The sequence below is a fragment of the Emydura macquarii genome, unplaced genomic scaffold, assembly GCF_026122565.2.
Source record: "Emydura macquarii macquarii isolate MOO-44397 ecotype Brisbane River unplaced genomic scaffold, CSIRO-AGI_Emac_v2 contig_1876, whole genome shotgun sequence".
NCBI lineage: Eukaryota > Metazoa > Chordata > Testudines > Chelidae > Emydura > Emydura macquarii.
The window spans coordinates 5,418,169-5,442,809 of record NW_027132013.1 but is presented as its reverse complement, the minus strand read 5'-3'; the positions used below and the strand labels follow the sequence as shown (position 1 = coordinate 5,442,809).

Below are 24,641 nucleotides of genomic sequence, written 5' to 3'. Positions count from 1 at the left end.
CAGGAAGCCTTTCACTGAAATACTTACTTATTTGCTTTTTGGCAGCTTCTGGCAAATGACTTCTTCTTGATTCTCTTCCTGTGGAAAATCACATCACAAAGAAAACATTACTATATTTGCCACTGATAGCAGTCTGAACAGAGGGGCTGGCTGTTAAATTGGCATGAAGATTGGACCACCCTGCAGGTGTTACCTCTATGTCAGAATTGAGGCAAACTTGCTTTGGTAATGGGGGAGAACACTATGGGCAAGCTGGCATTGATACTGTACCATAATAAACAGAGGATTTAGTCTTTGGTACTGTCCATAGAACACTAATCCACTTTGAAATGTTTTTGATGAAGTAATAAGGTGCTCCCTTTTTGTTCCATATGCTGGGAATGTTAGTTGTCTGCCATTGTTTTGCTTTTTCCCCACTGCTATATTCCCCAATTAGCCATCTTTCAGCCAGAGAAAATTACTTGACATGATTATATAGAAAGGAAATGTATACCTAGTCAAGAAAACTACCTTAACTTATTCAAAGCAAATGCCTTCTCTTGCCAGTCTTTTTTTTTTTTTTTTAAACAAAGCATCTGCGGATAAGTGACTGCCCTCTTCACCCATTACTAGATTCAAATAGAGTTATCTTGCTTTTAACACGTCCTTATCCAAATTGTTGCTATAGGAGGCCAAATTCAAGCTTGAAGTAAATGGGTATATTGCTATTAAAGAAAAATAGCAGTCTACTACTTCAGAGCCTAAATTCAATGTGGCTAGCATGGATTGGAAAGGAATTGTTCCTTTATTGGAATAGTGTTGGACAATTGACCACCTAGACTGTACAGGAAGGGAGATTTGAAGAGATATTTTTTTTATGCCCAAGGCAGAAGATCAAACCAACTAGACTAACACTGTGTACAAGTATAGTAGATGCTCATTAGTAGCAACATACCGGTGCTCTTTTGCTATGTTGCTCCTAAGCGCCTATTGCTGTTTTGGGGAGTGCCAATAATTCACAGTATGGAAAGCATTCCCAGGGGAAATGTTGCTCGTAAGCAGTGTTGCTGTAAACAAGCATCTACTACATAGTCTTTGGAACTGTGCTGGACTTTTGCAACAAAACCTAAAATAAGGTCATTCAGTTCTGGATTTTGTTACCAACAGAAGCTTACGCTTGGTGAATTATGTAAGCCTGGGCTGAAATTTAAGTTACAGTTGCCAACTGTCTCTATTTTATCATGAGCGCCATGATATTTGGTGTTTTTTCTTAAAGCTCCCGCTCCTGAATCATGTAATTTGATTAGAATCCCAGCTTTCTTTTTTTTTCTCTTCTTCTTTTTTTTTTTTTTTAATACCCTAAGTTTCTAGTCCTCATAATTGCAGAGAAAAGCTTGAAAATTTGGCCTGAGTGTATCCTTAAAGTTCATTTCCTAAGCCATAATGAAGATACAAAACAACAAGCAAACAAAAAGTTTTTCTTTATTTGTTGGTTTTTTTAAAGTTTATGAGTTTCTTTTCAGCCAATCACATTATTTTGAGAGTTATGATTTTTGCATACTTGGGGTTTGCATTTCTGTTTTAAGTGCACCTGAGTAAAATTATTATTTTGGATGTAAACTTACTGAAACTGCCTAGCATTCTGAAAACATGAAAGTAACTTCAGTTGTGTTTTAGAGTTTGTTCAAAACAAAACCAGGAATACCATTTGAATGAATCATGAGTTGAACTGTCATGAGTTTTCCCACGTCTCTTGTGTCAATTCTTTTGCTTCTGCTAGAGCACAATCAGAAGGAATAGTGATTGGATGGTGTAAAATGTAGGAATAAAATTGTAATTGTAACCCTGTAGCTTAATTCATAGCTTTTAATTGTAATTGTAACCCTGTAGATTAATTCATATCTTTTAATTCATACCCTTATTTGTGTCAACCTCCATATGGTTATTATTGATATCATGTAACATTTGAACTTCTCTCAGTCATACTCCATATTGTGAATGTAAACCCCCATTTTGACCTATGTACTCCATCTTGTGTCAAACCTTTCTAAACCTTTAGATGAATAAGATAGTTATCTGAACAAGGTATGAATGGAGGGTGTATGTGTGTGTGTGAGTCAGACCCAAACTGCCAGCTTGTCTTGATGAAGTTGTCCTGATGAAGTGTGAAGTCCATCCTAGGCTGAAGAGTGTGAACATAGCCCCAAAAAGCAAAGAAGGATCCACCCCAGAAAAACTTAATCAAACTTAATCAAAGACATCAAAGAACAAGCTGAAAGTCACGTCTGCTATTGTACCAGCAATCAAGGGTCACAGAGAAGCGACGTGACACAGCAGAACTGAAAAACCTATAAAAGACTGGGTGAGATTTCAAGGCTTTGGGGGGAAAAACAGCGTTCTACACATCATCTAAAGAAGAGCGTCGGTGCGCGCCCGACAAGGACCCTGCTCTCCTCGTGCCCAGCTTCCCTGGCCAGGTAGCTGCCACGAGCCACGAACTCCAGCAACGGACCCTAGCTACGATCTCAAGCCACAATCAGGACTGATAGCTATATATATATATAACTATAGAACGCTTTCTGATACGTTTGGGCGCGTGTATGTGTATGTGTGTATGTGTAGGTTTAAGTTAGTTATTACTTTAGTTTCTGTCAATAAATGCGGCATACTGCCTTTTCCCCTTGAAAAAGATCCCGAGTGCTTAATTTTGCACAACATTATTGGTGGAGAATGCGAAGGGGGGGAAAGTGAGAGAGATTGAGAGTGAGTGAAGTATTGCTGCAGTTATTAAAAGTATAAGATAAGCGCTTGATACTTGGTGTGCCACCACCGGTTGTAGGGATAGCCGGAGTTAGAGCCAGGTTTAGAATACCTGCTCTATTGAGAAATAACTATTTAATATTTGGTGTGTTACCACCGGTTGTAGAATAGCCGGAATTAAAGCCTGGTTTAGTATACCAGCTTTATTGAAAAATTTATTGCCACTGGGCAGAAAGTTGTGAAATAAAATATTGGTTTACACACCACCGGTTGTAGAATAGCCGGATTTAGGACCAGGTTTAGGATCCCGGTTCTATTGAGAGCATTATATTTAGTGATAGCACTATGTTTAAGCGTAGGCAAACCCCTAAGGACTCTTCTAAAGAAGAGATCGAAAAATTAAACTTTGTAAAAGAAATAACCCCGTTCCACACCACTTTAGAAAAATTTGGACACAGTTCCTGGACTCAGCAAGTTTTGTCTGATGTCCATACTATAGCTGATCTGGAGGATAAATTGGCCAAATACCTCCTAATATATAAACCCACAAGTCCCACAAAAAAAGATGCAGCAGCAATCTGGCTTTTATGGGAAGCCTGTAATGATGCCTACATTCGCCTGACTGATTGTCAGGAAGATATTGCTTCCCTCCAAAAAGAAGTCCAGAAATCTGGCCAGGAAACTGAAAAATGGAAAGCCTTGGCTGCAGGCTTACAGAACCAATTGGAAATTCTTAAAGATATGTTGAGAGAATCTAGAACTCAAGGAAAAGAGAAAAATAACCTCTCAGAGGAAAATGAGCATTTAGAAAAAGAAACCTCAAATTGTTTGAGTGTTACAAGTAGCAGTGTATCTGCTGGGGGGAAGTAATCCCCAGAGTACTGTCTGTGGAGGAGGCAGAAAGTACTGTTCAACTTATGCTGGTGAAAGATTTATCAGTTGTGGGTCTGGATTCAACTGAGATCCAGGAAGGAAAGGTTCCTAAGCCCGTGTCTGTTGAGGGCAATAGCTTGCCCATGGGGAAAGCCACCCCGGTCTCCAAAAGTTTGGCTGGGAACAGCCATATGGACTGGGACAAAAAGGGGGAAATTTCAAATAGTTGGAAGGTTAAGAATAGCAGTTTGTCTGCAGAGAGAGAGTTTAGCTCCAATCATCTGTCTAAAGAGCAGACAGGGTGTGCTTTTCAGTTTATGCAAGTTAAGGGGGTGCCAGTGGTATCAGATCTGGTCCTGGACTTAACAGAAACCCAGAAAGAGTCTGTTGGGGATCAGGGAAATGTTTCTTTGGAGCAGGCCCTGGATGAAAAGGGTAGGGGAGGAATTTCTGTGAAAAATGATTTGTTGCCTAAAACTGCTCCTGAGGGAATAAAACCTCCTGCTGGCTTTTGCAAGCAGTTTTCTGCAACTAAAGGGTGTGAAAGTGAATTGATTAAGCCAGCTCAGGATGAGTCATTGCCTGTAGCAAGCAACAGCTTAGATGTTGGGAAAAGTGGTTCAGTTTCTAACTGCCAAAGTTTTCCAAATGTGGATGGATTCACTGACTCTGTTATAAAAAAGTCCAGTTTGGATACCTTGGAAAAGGTTCCAGATGGGGTGAAGATTATTAGAAAGCTTAAACAGCCCTGTAACCAAGTGGCTGTGCTTAATCATTATAGTGGGGAAACAATGGTGTTGGAACCTGAATGTCTCCAGGCTGTTAGCTCTGTAGGTGAACAGATAGTGCCTCAGTTTCAGAAAAAAGACTGGGCACCTAAAGCTACACAGCAGAACAGATGTGCTGTTGATCTCTGGGAAAAACAGGGGTGGCAGACAAACTCTCACCTCTGAATGCTTTGGATGTATCTTGTAGTCTCTTAATGGACTCAGGTACATCTGATGCTATGTGGAGTCAGATATTAGCAATGGAAGAACATGAGAACCCTGTTTATGAGATGCTAGTGAAAATGGTTGATATCTCTTTAAAACCTAGTCCAGTCTGGAAAGGGATAGCAGTTAAGCATCTGGGAACTAGTGAACTAACTAGTGGGAGTGTTGATGCATACTACCTGCCTGACAGCGGGGGAAAAGATCCACCCATAGCTGTTTGCAAGAAGAATTCCTCTCAGGTGTGGCCAGCTGAAAGTAAGTTGGGTGTGCCTGAATGGCTCTGCATTGGAGCTACATGCGGAATGAGTTTGTTAGGGCTCAACAAAAAAAATGTTTCTTTGGAGGGGGCCAGAGTGGGGGCCCAAAGCCTAGTCTGAGCAGGAGGATAATGTAAAGGTAACAGAACAACCAGTGGTGAAGTATGTGTCACCATTGAGCTAACTAAACTATTATAACTGTTTGTAAAAAAAAAAAAAAAAAAAAAAAAAAAAAAAACCAAAAAAACATTGTTACCTCCATGATGAACCTTGCAAGGAAAAAGCCTGTTTTAGCTAAACATGATTTTGCTAATGATATGTGTGCCATTGTTAAGTCTTGTAGTTAGTTTGTTGTTAGTGCGAGAAATGTAAAAATGTGCCGTGTGCCTGATATTATGTAAAAGCCTTGAAACATGTTAAAAACTGAAGAGGGAAAGTTCCTATGATGCACCCCTTTCTGCATCAGTTTTGCGTGGTGGGGTGTCACGCTGTCTGGATAAAGAGGGAACCTGAGGTTTATTCAGGAGCTCCGATTGCTCCTTTCTACACCAGTCTCACGTTGGGGGTGTCACACAGGCTAGCTTGAGTGGGGGGGCATTTCGTATATTGGGTGATATCAGTATGGCAGAATCATGATAATGCGTGTCAGATACGTCATGTAAAATACAATGTTTACTTGAGCATGTTTCAGGTATCCCCATAAGAAGCTGAGCCTCATAAAGTGTCCGGTAGCTACAGGAAGCTAAGCATTCATACCTGGATCACCCTCCACACACCCTTATGGACAGTCTCGGTACAGTAACCTACTAACAAAGACATTTCTCCAGCGCAAGCGTTTCTTTCTCTTTAGGTGGACATCAGCAGCAGAGATGTGGACACCATTTCTGGGGCTACTAGTGCAATTAATCATTATAAAAACAACCAATGCGCATTGGGGAATCCAGTGGTTTAATTTCACCACGTGGAACCAAATTGAAATAATACCTGTATATAATAACATGCTGCATGGACCAATTCAGCTAATCACATTACAAGTATGAGTAAATATTACACCCAGTGATCATGATTGTGTATTTGAAGTAAGCACCCACACTGGACCTGTAACAGATTACAACCGTGGGTGTCATCCTATGTTCCTGGATGGTATAATGTGCTAAACTCCAAAGTATATACATCCACTCTTACAGGGCATATATCTATACAAGTAATCAGGGCACAGCCCCACAGTCACAAGGCTATCCTGTGGCCATTCAAAGCCCTCCCAATTCTCCAGGGCAAACATATCTGGGTCCCTCGATTGGCAGGGACCTATCTAAATAACCAAGGAGACATTATAGATCATCGTTCATGTTTAAGGTGGACCCCACAACAATGGATATGCCCTACCTTATCAATATTAGAAGAACCCTGTTCATTACAACATAAGAGTTTGGCAACTTGTTATTGGGACGAGTTAAATAATGATACTGCAAAGGTGTACTATGATGAAAAAACTTGTGTTTGTGTAATTGGGTTAGAAAAAATTGTTTGGCAAGACAAATATACCTCAGAGCCCCCTGTGCAACAATGTATGTGCAATGTAACTATGTTAACAACTCCAAGACTAACACATTACTTTCCATCTCATGAAGATAAAACAATCGATGGGTTAGAAGCAAGTAATGTTCTATGTTTTAATTTTTCATTGGGAATTAATTGGACAACTCTGTACAAATTAATGCAAAAGAATGAGCAAATTAGCCACCTGACCACAACTACCCGCAACCAAGTAGAAACCCGCAGTATAGCTATATTGACCCCTCCTGGTCATCATTTTTAAAAATTATGTTACATCCCATTGTTATTCTCTTTGCTTTAATACTGGTAATGTTAATTGTAATGTGTTTCATGTGTTGCTGGATGAAAAGAATGTATTCAAGGTTAAAACCACAAGCTCATATTCTATCTCAATATATTGCCTTAAAACAATTACATAAATTGTAATGAACGTCGTCTCCCTTCCACTGGCCACCCTCCTGGCTAACGAATATTGTTTCAGTAAAATGTGACCCATTCACCACATGTGAGGTGAAGGGTCAAAAGGGGGATAATGTAGGAATAAAATTCTAATTGTAACCCTGTAGCTTAATTCATAGCTTTTAATTGTAATTGTAACCCTGTAGATTAATTCATATCTTTTAATTCATACCCTTATTTGTGTCAACCTCCATATGGTTATTATTGATATCATGTAACATTTGAACTTCTCTCAGTCATACTCCATATTGTGAATGTAAACCCCCATTTTGACCTATGTACTCCATCTTGTGTCAAACCTTTCTAAACCTTTAGATGAATAAGATAGTTATCCGAACAAGGTATGAATGGAGGGTGTATGTGTGTGTGTGAGTCAGACCCAAACTGCCAGCTTGTCTTGATGAAGTTGTCCTGATGAAGTGTGAAGTCCATCCTAGGCTGAAGAGTGTGAACATAGCCCCAAAAAGCAAAGAAGGATCCACCCCAGAAAAACTTAATCAAACTTAATCAAAGACATCAAAGAACAAGCTGAAAGTCACGTCTGCTATTGTACCAGCAATCAAGGGTCACAGAGAAGCGACGTGACACAGCAGAACTGAAAAACCTATAAAAGACTGGGTGAGATTTCAAGGCTTTGGGGGGAAAAACAGCGTTCTACACATCATCTAAAGAAGAGCGTCGGTGCGCGCCCGACAAGGACCCTGCTCTCCTCGTGCCCAGCTTCCCTGGCCAGGTAGCTGCCACGAGCCACGAACTCCAGCAACGGACCCTAGCTACGATCTCAAGCCACAATCAGGACTGGTAGCTATATATATATATAACTATAGAACGCTTTCTGATACGTTTGGGCGCGTGTATGTGTGTGTGTATGTGTGTATGTGTAGGTTTAAGTTAGTTATTACTTTAGTTTCTGTCAATAAATGCGGCATACTGCCTTTTCCCCTTGAAAAAGATCCCGAGTGCTTAATTTTGCACAACATAAAATACAAAAAGTAGAAAGGGAGAATTTGTCTAGAATTCATCTGAAGCAATGATGAATGACATTGTTTCAAATCAGTCAGACAGCAATTACAAAGACCCATTGTTTCCTTAACTGTAAGAGATTATGCTACTGTACAACCAAGTTTCTCACACCTGGGACATATAAAATTACTGACTTTAATCTTCAGAAACCAGTTCTACAAGAACTTAAATGTATAGCATAAGTTCTCTCTTCTCTAATCAACCTAACTAATAGATCAAACTAACAGAATATTATCATTAACAAAAATCAGGTAATTAGAAATGGAGTGCATTTGTGGTTGGGAGGAAAGAATGGGTTTTATAGTTAAAGCATAGAACTGGAAGTCTGGGTTCTATTGCTGAGGTATGCCTTTAGGCAGGTCACTTTGGGTCAGAGATTCAACGGAGCCTCAGAGAGCTGGGTGCCTAAAACCCACTGAAATCAAATCAGAGACGCCTAAGGAAGTATCTAACTCTGAAGTACCTAGCCTTTATCTCTGTATATCTCTGTTCTGTAAAGTAAGGATTTTAGAAAGGTGGCTGCTGACAAATCCCATGCTGATATCAAACACTTAAACAGTATATTTTTTAAAAAGGAAACCTATGCACAAAATACTTAGTTGTCTAACAGTAAAGGTTGTCTCACATAAATATATTTGACACAAAAGCAAGAAAATGAAAAGCTAAGCTTTACTTTTCCACCCACAGATACACACCTTACTACAACTAGCCTATGCTACGGTCATCCATCACAACCTTAACTCTGCCCCCAGAGGGGTGACAGCCTTCCCCACCCTGCCAAACCAGATTACTCCCTTTCCCAAATTTACGTTCTTCAAATTGCTCCCTCCAAACACTCCAGATTAGCCCCAACCCACTTTTTTGTACAGCTCTGGGAAATTTTATCCATGCAACATGTTTGTGTATGTGAGTAATCCACAATCAAATGGTTGCCCTGTGTGTTACACACATTCTTGTATTTATTTTTTCGTGAGAATGTGTCTACCTTCTGTTCTCTTCTCCACTTTTACCTTGTTTTGCTATTGGATTTATTTTTTCTCTGGTCCTTGTTTCACACTCTCCAAATAGAATGTGAATTGAATGACAGTTGATAGTTGCTGAACTTTCAAACCTGGGAGTGTCAGAATTGGGCAATAAAATCTCTCCCTTCTGTAAGTTGTTATATGCTGGATCATGTCCTCTTATTTGGCTGGTTGTTAATGGTCAGCTTTTTAATAGTCAATATTCCTTCTGTGCATCAAATACCTCATTCAGGGGTTAGCAAGCAAAAGGTCTGTTGGTTGCATGAGAGTATGCATAGGTCTGAGACTAATTTCCTGTTAGTGAGTCACTACATTAAAGAAATATTTGCATAAATGTAGACTGGGGAGATCTTGGGAAAACCCAGGAGATCAGTTTGATGCCAGGACAAAGCCAAGCCCCAGGTGTAATTTATGTATGCAATTGAATGTATGCAAGTACAGTCCTTATCCACTGCCTCTATCCCAAATCACCCAGCAGTCTGTTCAGCAGCGACAGGCTACAACTCCTCCTGGCTAAGTCATTATTTACAGCAATTTTTAAAAGTTATTTATGTTTATCTTTACAGTGCATGCAATTTAAATTACACAATAAAATGTAATCACTCTGGTACATTACTTACCTCACATATTGGAATTCAAGCTACAGCATTTTGTTGGGTCATAGTTTTATTTTTTACCTTAACCTTGAGGTTGCAATAACATTTGAAACACCTATCACGCCTTGAAAATTAAGAATTCCAGTATACATCTAAGAGATCTAGGCAAAAACAATGAGATTTCACAATGTAGGTAGGTTTATTTTACTTGGTTTGTATGTAAATAAAGGAGTGTCAATGTTGGAATGTAATAGAAGTGCCTCAAGAAAAAGTACATTAGCAATTAACAACACTTGAATCCTTGTAAATTGCTTTATAATTAGTCATTGCTGTACTACAATGAGCTCCATTTTAAATCAAATTGTATTCTTTAATTCAAGGAGCTCATTTGCAAAAAGAAAGGGTTCGCTGCAGTATTGTGCCCCAAATTTATTCTACGCCCATGAAGTGAGAAATCTACAGCTGGGAATCTGTGGAAGTCCAAGAAGGATGTGCAGTAGTGGCCTACCCTGGATAGAGAATCTTTCAAAAAGTTAATGCCCAGTTTTCAAAGAAATAACTGAGTAAAAAAAGAGCCCTCATACTAAATTAGAGAGATTAACATTATGTTAAAGCAAGAAAGAAGTGATTTTGTTAATATAAATAATGGAAGTTGGAAGAGAGAGGGGAAAAACACTTCAATGACTTACTCAAACTCTGAGCCATAGAATGAAAAAAGAATAATCTATGAAACCAAAGTGAGGGAAGGAAAAATATTAGGACAACAAGCAATTTATTTCAATATATTCAAGGGAAGAAAGGGAGGATCTTACTGTAAAATCATCATAATCCAAAACAAGGATGATTTTTGATGACACTGTATCAACATCAGAAGGAAATAGATCCAAATATGTTTTCTGCAAAGTGTATTCAGAGGTAGGGGATGAAGAGGATGATTTGATAACTAATGTCTCATTGTACCTGGAAATAGTACAACATCTGTCTGAGTAACGCCTTGTCTACACTAGAACAGTTTTAACTATACCAGCTTTAACAACCTCCCTAGTGTGGATGCAGTTATATGAGTATAAAGGTGCTAACAGCAGTATAGATATTTCTTTTCAGAAAAACGGATGGCCTTTTCTGGGATCTGCAACTTTCTTTTCATAGTCACCTTTCGTGGACCCCTTAGACATAGTCTCTGTGGATCAGGGTCCCCACATGGGGAGGGGGAAAGGGTACACTTTACCAGGACCTGGAGGGCCTTGGCGGCCCGGCCCAGGCTGTAATCCCCATTACCATGAGAAAAAAATTGAGGCTAAACTGTAGATCATGCCTGAGGATATTTATAGAAATATATTTCCTTGTATCTATGTATCTATTGTCCAGATCTTGAGAGATTTGCTGGAGCCAATCAGAAGCAGTGTTAGAGCAGTCTCAAGCAACATTCAGAACAGTGAGTTGCTGGGCCTCCTGGCCCAGCCCCAGGCCCTTCTCTAGAATTGTGCAGTTAAACTAGGATTTGTAGTCTGAGACTGAGAGATTTGTGCTCCTCTCTGTGACATGGTCTAGCATATCAAGATCAAGAACTACCAGTCCCAGAATTCCTTGTGCATAGGCAGGAGGGAGGGACAGCTGGTGGGAGGGGCAAAGCAAAGCACCATAAGACAGTGGGAGCCGGTGCTGCTACTGCTTCTGGTAGGATTTGCAGGCCCGAAATATATGTGAGCAAGTGTCTAATTCACTCACAGTCACACACACTCCCCATACTGCCATGTCTAGTGGTGGCTATAAATACAAATCAGGCAGCCAGAAACGTAAGGAGGTAAAAGAAAGGGAACTAAAAGAAACTAAAGGACACCAATCTATCCTCAAGTTTTTCAGATCAGACAAGGCCTTTCTGCAGTCAGGCAATATACTAATTACGGAAGCAGATGAACAACATCAAGATGACAATGATTTCAATATAGGGACAGTGTCTGTGGCACTGGCAATTGATGACAAAGAAAAGCTGCCAGAACATGCATCATATGACTCCAATCTAATGCTTGAAGATAGGCAGGTAGTATCACCATTAGCACCACCACATTCAGAAGGTTTACAAGAAGCAGGAGAGAGTAGTGCTACACTATCTGATTCTTGTATTTTCAAAGCTCCAGGCTTGTGGCCTGAAAACATAAAAGATTCTATTCATCAAAAAATTGTTCTATCTGGTGTCCTGACATTTGAAGAAATGCGGAAGCTAGCAAAGTCAATGTCAAAAGATGTTGATGGGCATAATTTTCCTGAATTACTTCTCAGATGTAAGACTTCCAACAAGAGAGAAAAGATACCAAGATGCCAACCAAGCATTGTATTGTTTTCCATGTCGGCTGTTTCCTGAAGGGAGGCTTAAACAATGCAGGGTGCTGGCAAAAAGTGAAAGGTATTCCCCAATTGTGAAAAAATGGCATAAACTATATACTAAACTTCCTGAACATGAAAAGAGCATAAAATATAAAACTTGCTACTGCCAGTGGAAGTAATTACAGTAGTCACTGTCAGGTGGACATGGAGTGGACAGTGAGATACATCAACAAATATTAACAGAAGCTACAAGATGGAAAGAAATATTGAAAAGATTGTTGGATGTTACCTTATTTCTTGCTTCATGAGGTTTAGCATTCCAAGGAGATAATAATCTGATAGGTGACCCACACAATGGTAACTTTCTTGGAACTCTTGAGATTATAGCTCATTATGACATCCAGATGGGTAGCCATGTTAGTCTGTTTTTAGCAAAACAGCGAGAGGACTCTCACAGGACTCTTGCTGTTTTTCTCATTATGACAGCATCACTCGTGACCATTTGGCTAAAGTCAAACAGAAGCAAATAGAGGGCAGAACAATGAAAGGACAGGCTCATTATCTCTCATTGGAGAGTCAGAATGAGTTTATTAAATTTTGTGGTAAAAGTGTGCATATGGCCATCCTTGCAGAGAGAGAAAAGGTCATTTCTTATTCTATTATATGTGATGCTATCCTGATGCCTCTCACCACGAACAACATGTGTTGATATTGCGATTTGTAGTTCACAATAAAGACAGTGGTACCTTTAACATTAAAGAAAGGTTTCTTGAGTTTATCAACTTTGATTTTAAAAAAGGAGAACAGATAGCTCAAATGCTAACTGGCAGCTTGAAGTGTCATAACATTCCTCTGGATGACTGTAGAGGTCAAGGATTTGATAATGGCTCTAATAAGTCAGGGAAAATAAAAGGTGTTCAGGCCTGCATTATGTCCAAAAATGAACTTGCTGTGTACTCTTCTTGTGGTTCCCATTCACTAAATCTTGTAGGGGTTAATGCTGCTGCAACCTGTACTGAAACATTAACATTTTGGTTGTGTTCATCAACTTTTTGTGTTTTTCAGTGCTAGCCCAATGAGGTGGAAGATTATAACAGATAGGATACACTGCTTGCTCCACTCTTAGTCAGACACATGCTGGAGTGCACGTGCTGATACTGTCTGTCCACTCACAAAGCATCTTCCAGGTATTCTAGAAGCACTGGAATGTGCTCTTGTATTAAACTTAACACGTGAAGCTCAATCACAAGTAGAAGCACTGAAAGGGTACTTCAGGTCATTTTTATGCCTTTTGATGGCTAGCTTCTGGTACAAAGTTCTTTCAAGTATTGAGGACAAAAACAAGATTTTACAATGCTGATATTATTGAAGAAATAAAACAACTTAGAGACTAGTGGCCCAAAATTCTACAGGAAGCATGTCTTGTAGCAGAAAGCATGGGAATCTTTGGCACAATTGCCAAAGAAGAAAGGAATGAAATGGAAAAGATTTCATGATGAAGCATCTGAGCCTGAGGAATCATGTTCTACCATCTCTGAAAATGAACCAGAGTCTTTATTAAGAAGGAATGTTTTCGATGCAACTTTGGACAATGCCATCTGCGGATTAGAGCACAGATTCAAAGCAACCAACAACATTTGTTTGACATTCCGTTCAGACCTAAAATATGTGACACTAGAGTCTGGGGAATTGGAAGAAGCTTCTAAATGTCTACTTCCCAAGTATCTTACAGATTTTTTTGAGAATTTTCCTTGTGAAATGTTGCGCCTGAAAAAAATCTCTAAGTCTACCTTTGGAAAAGAATATGAACTACCCCCATTTAATTTATTGAATGAGATTTACAAATAACAACTGCAACTGATTTTCAGTGAAGTATGAATAACCCTACGGATTTTTTGCACACTGCCAGTGACTGTGGCAGAAGCTGAAAGAAGTTTCAGCATGCTAGCACTCATCAAAAACTGCAGGCATTCTACAATGGGGCAAGAACGGTTGAGCCACCTAGCTATCTTGTCTCTTGAGTGTGAACTTGCAAGGGAAATTGACTTGGGGGGGCTAATTCATGATTTTGCAATGAAAAAGGCCAGAAAAATAAAGTTTTAAAGTTAATTGGCCTAATTATAAAATGTTTGCAGTCACATTGGTCCATTAGAATAAAAAAATCTAGACATTGACAGGATATAATGCCTTTATAATGACCAAAAAGTTACAAAATAGTCAGCAAACTTGTAGGACTCTCAGGCTGAGTGTTATGTTAAACAAAAATAGCTAAGGGGGGGGGGGAGGAATTTTTCAGAAATGTAGAATATGTAACAGTAATTTCAAAATTCAAACTTTTTTCATGGCTCATGAGATTGTATGTATGGGATGAGGGATTGTGGTATGTGTGTGGGAGGGGGCCCATGTTACAAGTTTGTACTGGGCCCAAAAAAATTATGCCTGGGCCCTGCCGTGGACCACAGGTTGAAAACCACTAGCCTAGAAAATGCCAACAGGCCTGATTTCAAATGCCAGGATCAGTACAACTTAGGCCTTGTCTCCACAGGAAAGTTTTTATCGTATAAACTACGTGTGACCCTTCTGTGCCTAGGGCAGCCACCTGAAAATGCCAAGGTCAGGGCAGGCTGTAAAAGGAAAGCAGATTCTCCCAGCGCTGGTGGGGGACACTGAAGTCAGACTTCCCAACCATCCATAAACTGCACTTCTGATTTCCCAATCCGGTTATCAAGAAGCCCAAAATACAAATACACACAGCCCCCTTTACTGCATTTCAGTCTCCGGCCCTCAATCAGCCACTAGGTCCAGTAAAGAGACCAGTTAAACTCTATGCTCTTTACTAAACAGGTTCCCTCTGACCCCAAAGGGTCAGCCACAGTACCAGATCAATATAAGTTTGGATCTTACCCAAAATACCACGCTGCCAGTCAATCCTTTAGTAACTAAAACTAATGGTTTATTACAAAAGAAAGAAACAAACCATAAGAGAAATGTTAAAGGATTAGAGCAATCAGATACATACAAGTGATTTGAAAGTCCATATACATCAGGTTTCTAGAAGTATTGTGGAGTTTGCAGGCTTGTATAGTCCCTCTGGTGTACATCCAGTACCTGGATGGGTCTCAGTCCTTTGTTTCACAGCTTCAGGTCAGTTGCAGATGAATTGATCCAGAGGTGGGTTGGTAGCTGAAGCTGAATCCCGACTGAAAGACAAAATGGATTCCCCAGGCCTCTGCCTTATATACCTCCTTGCCCTGGCCATGCTGTTTGTGGAGTTTTACAGGAACTAAAATGGAGTCCAGAGTCACATGGGCCAGTCCTGGTGCCTCATCAGGTACGCTGCCTGTGGAATTCCACAGGAACCAAAATGGAGTCCAGAGTCACATGGGCAAGTCCTGGTGACACCTCAGATGGAACCAAAATGGAGTCCAGAGTCACATGGGCAAGTCCTGGTGACACCTCAGATATATCCCTGGCTTCTCCCCCTGGGCCCCTTACACCTGGGAAAGTCTTAATGGGCCATTAAGCAGGCTATTGTTCTGCCACCATCCTGTCTGAGTCGTTACCCAGACAGCACAATTTGAAATGCTGATATATCAAACATATCCATGACTTCCATCACATATATAACACATGAACATAAACATCATCATCTTACTTAGCACATTATAGCCTTTCTAACAGTACCTGACATGGCATATCTTACATAGATTATTATGATTCTGACATTCTGATGTCAAACAATATGTCAAATGCCCCCACCCTCAAGCCAACCAGCGTGACACTAAGGTGTGAATTTAAAGTGATATTGATTTACTGGTATAATCCCACCATGTGAACATTCTCTTCCAGTTTAGATGATGTCACTTGGGGAAACTAATCTGAAAAACACTACTCTTACATTAGAAAAAAAGTGTTCACAGAGAGGGTTATACCTGTAGAACTGGGAATTTTTTCCCATCTAGACAAGGCCTTAAACTTGTTCCCAATTGAAGTAAACTAAAAATAGCCATTCTGCTACTGGAATGAGACTGTCCACACTGGGCTTTGCCCTGATTTTACTGTACCACCTTAAATTCATACCTCAGTTGATACTGGTGCAGCACTTCCATGTAGTTAAATTCAAGGTGCTGGTGATAATTAAATGGTCTGAGTAGACTGAGACCCAGTTATCTCAGCTCACCTCTACGGATGGCCATTAACATCAGCTGGTAGTAAAGTTGGTCAATATTAATTCAAAACTTCTTTTAAAATGAAAAATGACCTTACTTTTAAACCAAAAATGTTCACATAAAGCTTTTAGGATTTTTAAATTTTCTGGGTTTTTAAAATCAAACCTGAAAACTTAAAATTTCTTGAAATGTTAGTGTTTTGGTTTTCCCCTTTCTCTTCTTCTTTTCCTTTTTGTTACTCAATGCAACAGACTGAATGTGTTTTGCAAATCATTTACCACAATTACTCGGGAGAGAGAAGGAATGAAGGAAAGATTAGTTGACCTCCATCTCTGGATGTCAGTCAGATTCCTTCATTCTCCATCCTTTTCCTCCTCCTCATCTTAGGCATCCATCCAGGTATGACTACACCCAGCCTGGCAGGGTCTTGTCAGTATTTTAGGTTTTTTTTAACATCCATTCTTCCTTCAACAACAAAACCCAGATGTTATAAATGTTATAACATTCTTTAGCTCATATCTAGCATCAAGGGTGTCAGTTTAAACACAGCTTAAGTCCATTGTAGTTAGGGTGTTACAAATCCATAGTTATAAGAGAATGACACTTGGCTGTGAACCTGCTTTTTTTTTTTTTTTTTTTAAATCAAGAGAAAGGTTATCCTGGAGTAAGAGATTAAAATTCACGACATGCAATAAGAGATGGAAAAAAAACAGAATTATTCTGTGAAGTTTTGGGAAAACATGTTTCATAAGTGGCCAATTATTTATGTTTGCACAGTTTTTAAGGTATAGTGTGAACTTTGCTCTGGAACTATATGATGACAGTACTCAGTTCTAAGCAGGATCACACAATCTAAATTCTAAATGTTAGCCTGGTGCTCCTTATTAACCATTAGGAAGAAAAAAATTCACAGCTATCTTCCTTTGGATGCTTCACAGATGTTTTATTGGACTGGCATATACCTTATTACTATTCCACAGTCCTGGGGTTAACCTCTCCAGGAAAAGCTGCAGGGAGGACCCTTTGAATTGAGTGCTTGAGTGAAGTGACCTTGAGGTCATGGTGGAAGACATACTGACTCCGTTAAACTTTTCTCTGGTTTTTTTTATGATTATTAGTGAAATAATGATAACATTGTTACTAATGTGTGTGGAAGCTGTAATAGTGGCTTCTTCATGGAACCCTCATGTGGGCTTTAATGTCTGTTGTTCTACTTGGTCCAGTACAGTTGGCACACCAGTGAGTTATGAGGTTGTTGGAAAACAGCATGGAAGCAATTAATGTGTTAATTTGTGTTAAGCCATATAATTACTGTCATTTCTAATGGAATTACTAGGTGGTTACCACAAAATAGTTTGTGTTATTTCACAGTAACTATGCAATTAACTTTTGTGCCCAGTATTATTTTAAAAGACAGGTGTGTTAATCGGCTCTCTTGTCTAAGTTATGTAACACTGGTGTTCTGTAATTCATGTAATGCTGTGTATCCTGGGAACATTGCCACTGATTCAGGCAGACAAGGAGGTGTCCTACACAGAAGTCTCTGCAAAGACACAAGGAACTATGGGTACAGATGAAACTTCTCAGCTGTAGAGGAGAAATGTGATAAAGAGGAGAGGAGAAAAAGAAAGAGAAAAAGAGATATGGGGAGAGAGGAGCAGAGGAGAAAGGCAAACAAAAGGACAAGGACAGAGAGTGGATGGTCTTGTGGTTGAGGCCCTAAACAGGAGCTCAGAAGATTGAAGTTTGATTCCCAGCCTTGCCCCATTCTCCCTGTGTGATGTAGGGCAAGTTGTTCAATTTCTATGGGCCTTGGTTACCCATCTGTAAAACTAGGATAATATTTCCTTTCTTTCTTTCTCCTACGTTTTTGAGATTGTGCCTGGTACAACAGAACCATGATCACCGTTGCGGTTCTCTGGCTGCGATTGTATTACAAATAAGTATAACAAAGAAACCAGAGAAAAAGGAAGAAAATGTGTAAAGGAGAACGTAAGGTGGAATGGGACAGGGGGAAAGGAAAAGACTGAAAAAGGAGAAACCATGAACCTACTGCAGCAGTCAAAATGTGACAAAGCAGCAAGGAGAAAATTAATATGTACAGGGAAGGCTTCAGGGACTGAGACAGGTACAAAAAAGGAAAACTTCAGAAAGAGAAACTTTGGGTAAAGGGACTAAGAACAGAGAGTACCTAAGAGACACAAAACCAACAAAGGTTAGAAAAATATTTACCTTCTATACGGCTGATAACAGAAAAGGTCCTGTCTGTGCTGTAAAACAATGAGTGCCCTGTGGCAGGCCAGCATTATGCCATCTATTTACCCTGGCAGGAAGAACAAGCTCCTTTCCTCTGTAGTTTGCTGTATTTCTCTTGTGCTGATGTCAAAGATCCTGCGCCCTCCAGAGCTAATCAGAACGCTATGGTGCAGTGATGCCCAAAGAACAGAATATCTGCAGATGAACCAAGAATGCATGTACTATAGAACCTCAGAGTTACGAAGTGACCGGTCAACCACACACCTCATTCAGAACTAGAAGTAAGCAATCAGGCAGCAGCAGAGACAAAGAGGGGGAAAAAGCAAATACAGTACTATGTTGAACATAAACTACTAAAAATAATTTAAAAAGCAGCATTTTTCTTCTGTATAGTAAGGTTTCAAAGCTGTATTAAGTCAATGGTCACTTGTAAGCTTTTGAAAGAACAACCACAACATTTTGTTCAGAGTTACGAACATTTCAGACTTATGAACAACCTCCATTCCTGGGGTGTTTGTAACTCTGACGCCTATCGTATGCAAGTGCAAAGGAGAGATCAGGAATGGTCTGGGGTTTAGTGAGTTCACCACTCATTAAAGTCTCTGGGTTGACAGCCTTGAAAACCAGAGTCCCTCTTTATCCAAAGGACTGGGTATAACACGAACAGTTGAACTGCTTGCATCTCCTCATGCTTCCTGTCAGTGTGCCTCATTCCTGACCTGGATGATAAGGGAGTACGTCCCTTTCACCATGCTCACTATTTCCTTGTCCTTCTTCTGGAGACTGATAAAGGTACCAGTTGTGATGGGTTGACCCTCGTCTATTAGTGATAACTGGATTAGGATATCAGACACTAATGATTTAGCTAACTATTGAAATGGGTCAAGCTGCAGATAAAAATTAGTCTTATGCATCTTTTTAGGCACACAGTGAGCTGACACTGGTCTCAGATTTAAGAACAACTGCAATTACATTGGAGTAAAGCTAGTGTAAGTGAGAGAAGAATCAGGCCCAGAATGTTTTTTTTTCTAGAATTCACATTTTGTAGTTCAGCAAATGAAAACAGGATAGTTCATTACTTTGTGGACACGGTGGCTACATTTTCAAAAGTGACTTGTAATTTTATGCATGCAGAATTCCACGTGCACCAGTTTGCATGCACAGTGCCCCTGTTTGTTCATGTGTGTATGAAAAACTAGGGTTTGAATTGCTGCAAAAATGTGATCCTGTGTGGTGCCTTATGTGATACTGTATCTGAAGGCAGAGGGCCAGATTCAGCCCTTCTGAGTGCAGCTGGCCCACAGAGTCCAGATTTAGTACAAGTTCCTTTGTGCAAATAGCTAATGTAAATAGTTAGTCTTATAAACTAAGAAAATAGCTGCATAATGTGTACAAAATTCTCCACAGAAGCTAAGTGTATAGCCAATTGTGGAACAATTTGTTTTTAAGGCAAGCCACGCCCACACTGCACACAATATCTTTTATGTTTTGCATGAAAGAATATATTGCAAATGAATCTTGGTACAAAGTTTAAATAAAGAATTACCAAGTAATAATTAACTCAACATATCATTTATTGTGACAAGACATTGCGGTAAGGACTGTTTCTTTTTATGCTTCTAACAGAATGTACTCAGTTTAGAACAGGTATGACCAGTTGCACAGAGATCCTGAAAGACACAATGTTCTCATCATGGCTTAGTGATGCACAACATATTCATTTATCTGTTGATAGGTCACAAGAAGGGCGACATGCTGGAAGTTGTGTCAGAGTGGAGTTAAGTGCACCAGATTCACCTCTGAACACCTGTGATCAATTCTTCATTAGGTTATAACCAATAAGAAGCCTCATCCTACTTCTTTTGTAAGATATTTTTGCCCCTAACATGAAAGAGACTGTTGAAGGATTTGGTCCAGCTTGAAAGAACTGTAGGGCAGGACTGAAATTGATTGTGGGAAGTTTGCACTGTGCTGGGAGCCAACCAATAGCCAGCAATATTCAGGACCAATAAATCCATCCAAAATGTGGGGAAATGAATGAACAGATGTGTTATGTGTAACCAAGGTCTCATAACCAGGGTGCATCTTACAAATGAGGCACTTTGTTTTAATCTCCTTTCCTGGCCGATTTTTCAGTAACAAGTAGGGTTAGCATGCACACCAAAAGTTCCCTAACTCCATTAGCTCTCTCCCAGGTTACTGGGCAGGATTTCTTATGGCTAATTTCCACTGTGGATATATGAACCAAGGTTTGTGCAAAGGACTAGGAACCATGGAACTCAAACTCATTTCTGCTACTTGCTTTTTCTGTAGTTGAATGCAAGTCACTTACTATTTCAGCCTTACTTTCACCATCTGTAAAGTGGGGATAATACTAATTATTATTTATTAGCTAACTATTATTTATTACTTGCATTACGGTAGTTCCTAGGGACCGCAATCTAGGATCGGAGCCCATTTTTACTAAGTAATGTGCAGACAAATAACAAAAAAGACAATCCCTGCATCAGAGATCACAATCTACGTATCAGACAGTATGCAAGAGATGGATGAAAGAGAGGAGTGGATTGGGAGGATGGGATCATTATAAAGCCAACAAAGTTCACTCACAGCTCACTACTTGCCTAACCAATGCCATATGGGAGTGGTTTATAGGAGTCACAGGAGAGGTAGGTTTTGAGGAAGGATTTAGAAGAGGATAATGTGTCAGCTTTACAAAGTTAGACAGGGAGATTTTCCCATGCATAGGGAACAGCCTGGAGAACGAGCTAAGGTTTTGACATATCACCTGTCAGTGGGGTAATCTAAGGCTATGTCTACACTGCCAGCAGCACCTCCGGCAGTGCAGGATCAGTTTTGCAGGTTCGACTGAGCAGCAGTAAAGACTCACTCATTCGAACCCGGAAGTCAATTCTGTAAATCCACCCCAGCAAGTAGCGTGGCTCTGCGTCAACGGGAGGGCATTTCCCATTGGCGCAGCGCAACGGAAACGCCATGGTAAGTAGACATTAGGAAGTCGACAGGAGATACGCAAGTTACTGTATATAGCTTGCGTATCTCCCGTCGACTGTCGCCGAAATCCGCAGCCAGTGTAGACCAGGCCTAATTTTCAGGTGGAGAAGCCCATCTGCCTATGAGATTGGACTAGATCAGAGGTTTTCAACCTGTGGTCCACAGGCCCCTGAAGGTCTGCAGACTATGTCTAGATTTCCAAAGAGGTCTGCACCTCCATTCAAAATTTTTTAGGAGTCTGCAAATGAAAAAAGGTTGAAAACTACTGGACTAGATGATCATCCCTAACTACAGTAAATTATTTGTCATAATATAGTATGCAAGATGGTTTTCCTAAGTGGCTTCAGACAAGTTCACATCTATAAACCTGGCAGCAGCTATAATTTTCATCTCTAGGCTGTAAATATGATTGATTAGGCATAGCCTAGCTTTGCTATTGAGCCTGAAATTGACTTTTCTTCTGTAGAGCTGGTATCCAAAAAGTTATGTTGAAAAACTACACCCATTATATAGCCACAAAGGAAGAAAAATACATTTGATGTGGCATACTCATTTATTGCTTTACAAGGCATTTTTAGAAGGGATGGGTGGATGCGCAGGTGCTTCAAGTTTCACAAAACCACAGTCTCTACCCCTCTTTCCTCCTCCTCCCCCCTGTTTTGGATTTCTCAAGGTAGATATCGTACCCGGTTACTCAGGATTTTGTAACACTTTATTATTTGTGTCAGGTGTCATCTATGTTTAATTTAAATGGAATTAAATGAATTAATTTAAAGGACATAACAGATAAGAATGTGATGATCCTTGACATAAATTTAGAAACGCCATTGAATGGTTACACAATTAATCAAAGCCCCTTCAATCCTTCTCCTTCCCCCTTCCAACATCTCATATCAATCAGCCCCAGTAAGGATTAAGACTCACCTAAAACTACATTTGCTATTAAATGATAGCTTTAGATTGCATGCTATATATAGGTATCCCTTTGGTCTTTAGGAAGAAGCCATAACTCACTGAACTAATATTTGCCACACAACTCACTGAAATAATTTCATAGTGGAGTATTTTTATATGATAATGCAATATATTTGGACAAGTCACTTCTGCTATTTTTTAGTGCTCAGAAATTATTTGAATGCACTTTTGGAAAATGGACTGAAAAAAACTTGCACAAATGCACACGCACATACATACCACACTCTGTTAGGAGAGCAGACTTATTAATCATGCAAACAAAATCTAAAAGAATTTCTAATGCACATAACTTTTTGTTTGGTCGTAAAGACCATTTTCAAAGGTCAATAGAGATGTGGAATGCAGAATTAAATACAGATTAATCAGAGTAAGATTAGATGTTGATATACGAGTAGGTTAAGCATCCAGTCCTGTAAATAATTACTACTGTGCATATCTTTGCTCCTGTATGTAGTTCCACTTATTTTCCCTGTACTTCTTATCTTCAATGGGAGCAGCATATGCTCAAGAACGAGGACACTTTTATTTAGGTGGCTAAGTATGGATGTAGAAGCCTTACTTTAGGCACTAAAAGTTGACCATAATGTATAGTCACAGATAGGTATTATAGTAAACTAGAGATTGTTGGTGAAAACCGGACCCAAGTTTTACTTTGACTTCATTGGGACCAAGATTTCACCCTGGGTATTTAGAATCTGGTCCAAAAGACACTGAAGTCATTTGAAAGACTCTTATTGACTGAACTGGACTCTAGATCAAGCCTTTATGCATACAGCTTGGAAATGCCAAACGACTATGTTTTTTCATTAGTTATAAAATATATGAAAAATGTCCTGAGTGTGTGGGAGTTGCTTAAACCAGATGTTTGCATTACAAATACTTTAGAAGGAGCGACATTAAATAAACATCAAAGATCATTTTTGGGAGTCATATATTATCAGTAGCAGGAATTTACATGTAGAGACACCTGGCAGGGGAAGCTATAAATTTGGTTCACACTGGATTAAAGGTGGGAATGGTGTATCACGTTAGGATTATTTTCTATTAATTTGGAGATCATCCAGAGATATATAAGATTTGGGAGCCATATCTGAGCTTAAGTTGGATATCATGTCATTTGTAAATATGTTAGATTGTTTATCATTATATTGTAAGAGCAATTCTTGGTAAGATTTTTATTTGATTCACCTATTAATTTTGTTTTATATTTCCTATATTATTAATCATTTGTATTAGAATAGCACATAAAAATAGCTAGTTGAAAACGTTCATACAAATTCTTTTTTAAATGAAAATTGGATTATCAGACAAAATAAACATATGTGATTTTGGTAAAAAAAAATATATTTTTCAGTTAAAACCACACTTTCACTTACTCTTCTACACCCTTTTTTTCTCCCCAGTGGAAAAAAAGGGTACAAAAGTAAAAGTTGTTTTTTTTCCCCCCTTTTCAATATTTTTCAAATTTAAAATAAAATACTTACTTTTTTAATTGAAAAAATGAAATATGACTCTTTTTTGGAAAAGCATTAATTCTTTTCACAATTTTGCCTTAGCCATTTTTTAAATCAGTATTAGCTGCAGCTGAGATCGGGGGTCCATTGTGTTAGGCACTGACAGACATAGGAAGAAACCATCTCTGCCCCAAAGATTTTAAGATATAAATATACATGTTAGTTCAGAGAAACTAAAGAAAAAATGTTTTAAACTAATTTTTGCACTACTTCTAGTATGACAGAGCAGAGAGGGACAAATCCTGCAAGATGCTAAGCACCTTGTTCAATGTAATAAGTACCTTCAGCTCCCATTAACTTCATTGAAAGCTGAGGCCACTCAGCATATTGCAGGATCAGCCTTCATAGAATTTCATGAGAGCCAAATTGATCTGGAACTTCAAAAAGTTTCAAAATCTGTTTTAAATCTAGAAAGTAGATTTTGAATCTGAATTCTCCTATTGCTCTTCACCTAGGCATTCTAGTTCCCAGACAATATTTACACATATGTACAACCTCCTCAACACTCACAGGTTTTGTTTTTAAATCACATCTCTTTCCCAAAAGGCTCTTCAGAACACCCTGAGATCACTGAGATTTGAATATAGTAGTTTCTTCTCTATAAAAAACCATAAATGTTTATTTTAAAAATCAAAACAAAAATGTATTGGGATGTGCTCCAGTCTAATTTTTAAGGCACATTTACAGTGATGTTGTATGAACAATTTCTTGTTTGCCTGTAAACACTTCCAAGTTCATGGGGAGGATTTCTGAGCTGCAGTGTTCAGCAGCTAAATCATTCATGTTTCAAATGGTCAGCTCGCCAGAGCTACACGGTAAATTGGTAACATTTCAATAACGACAGAGACCTATTAAAACAGTTTAGGAATGTT

The 24,641-nt window shown here is 39.2% G+C and overlaps 1 long non-coding RNA gene across 1 annotated transcript in view; it reads right to left on the bottom strand.

Annotated features, from left to right (window-relative positions):
• Nucleotides 1-24,641, bottom strand: part of LOC137159618 (uncharacterized) — a 59,502-nt gene that overhangs the window by 3,273 nt on the left and 31,588 nt on the right. The window contains exon 2 of the long non-coding RNA XR_010921665.1: nt 28-78. This is a non-coding gene — a long non-coding RNA (uncharacterized lncRNA). The remainder of the gene's footprint in view (nt 1-27; nt 79-24,641) is intronic.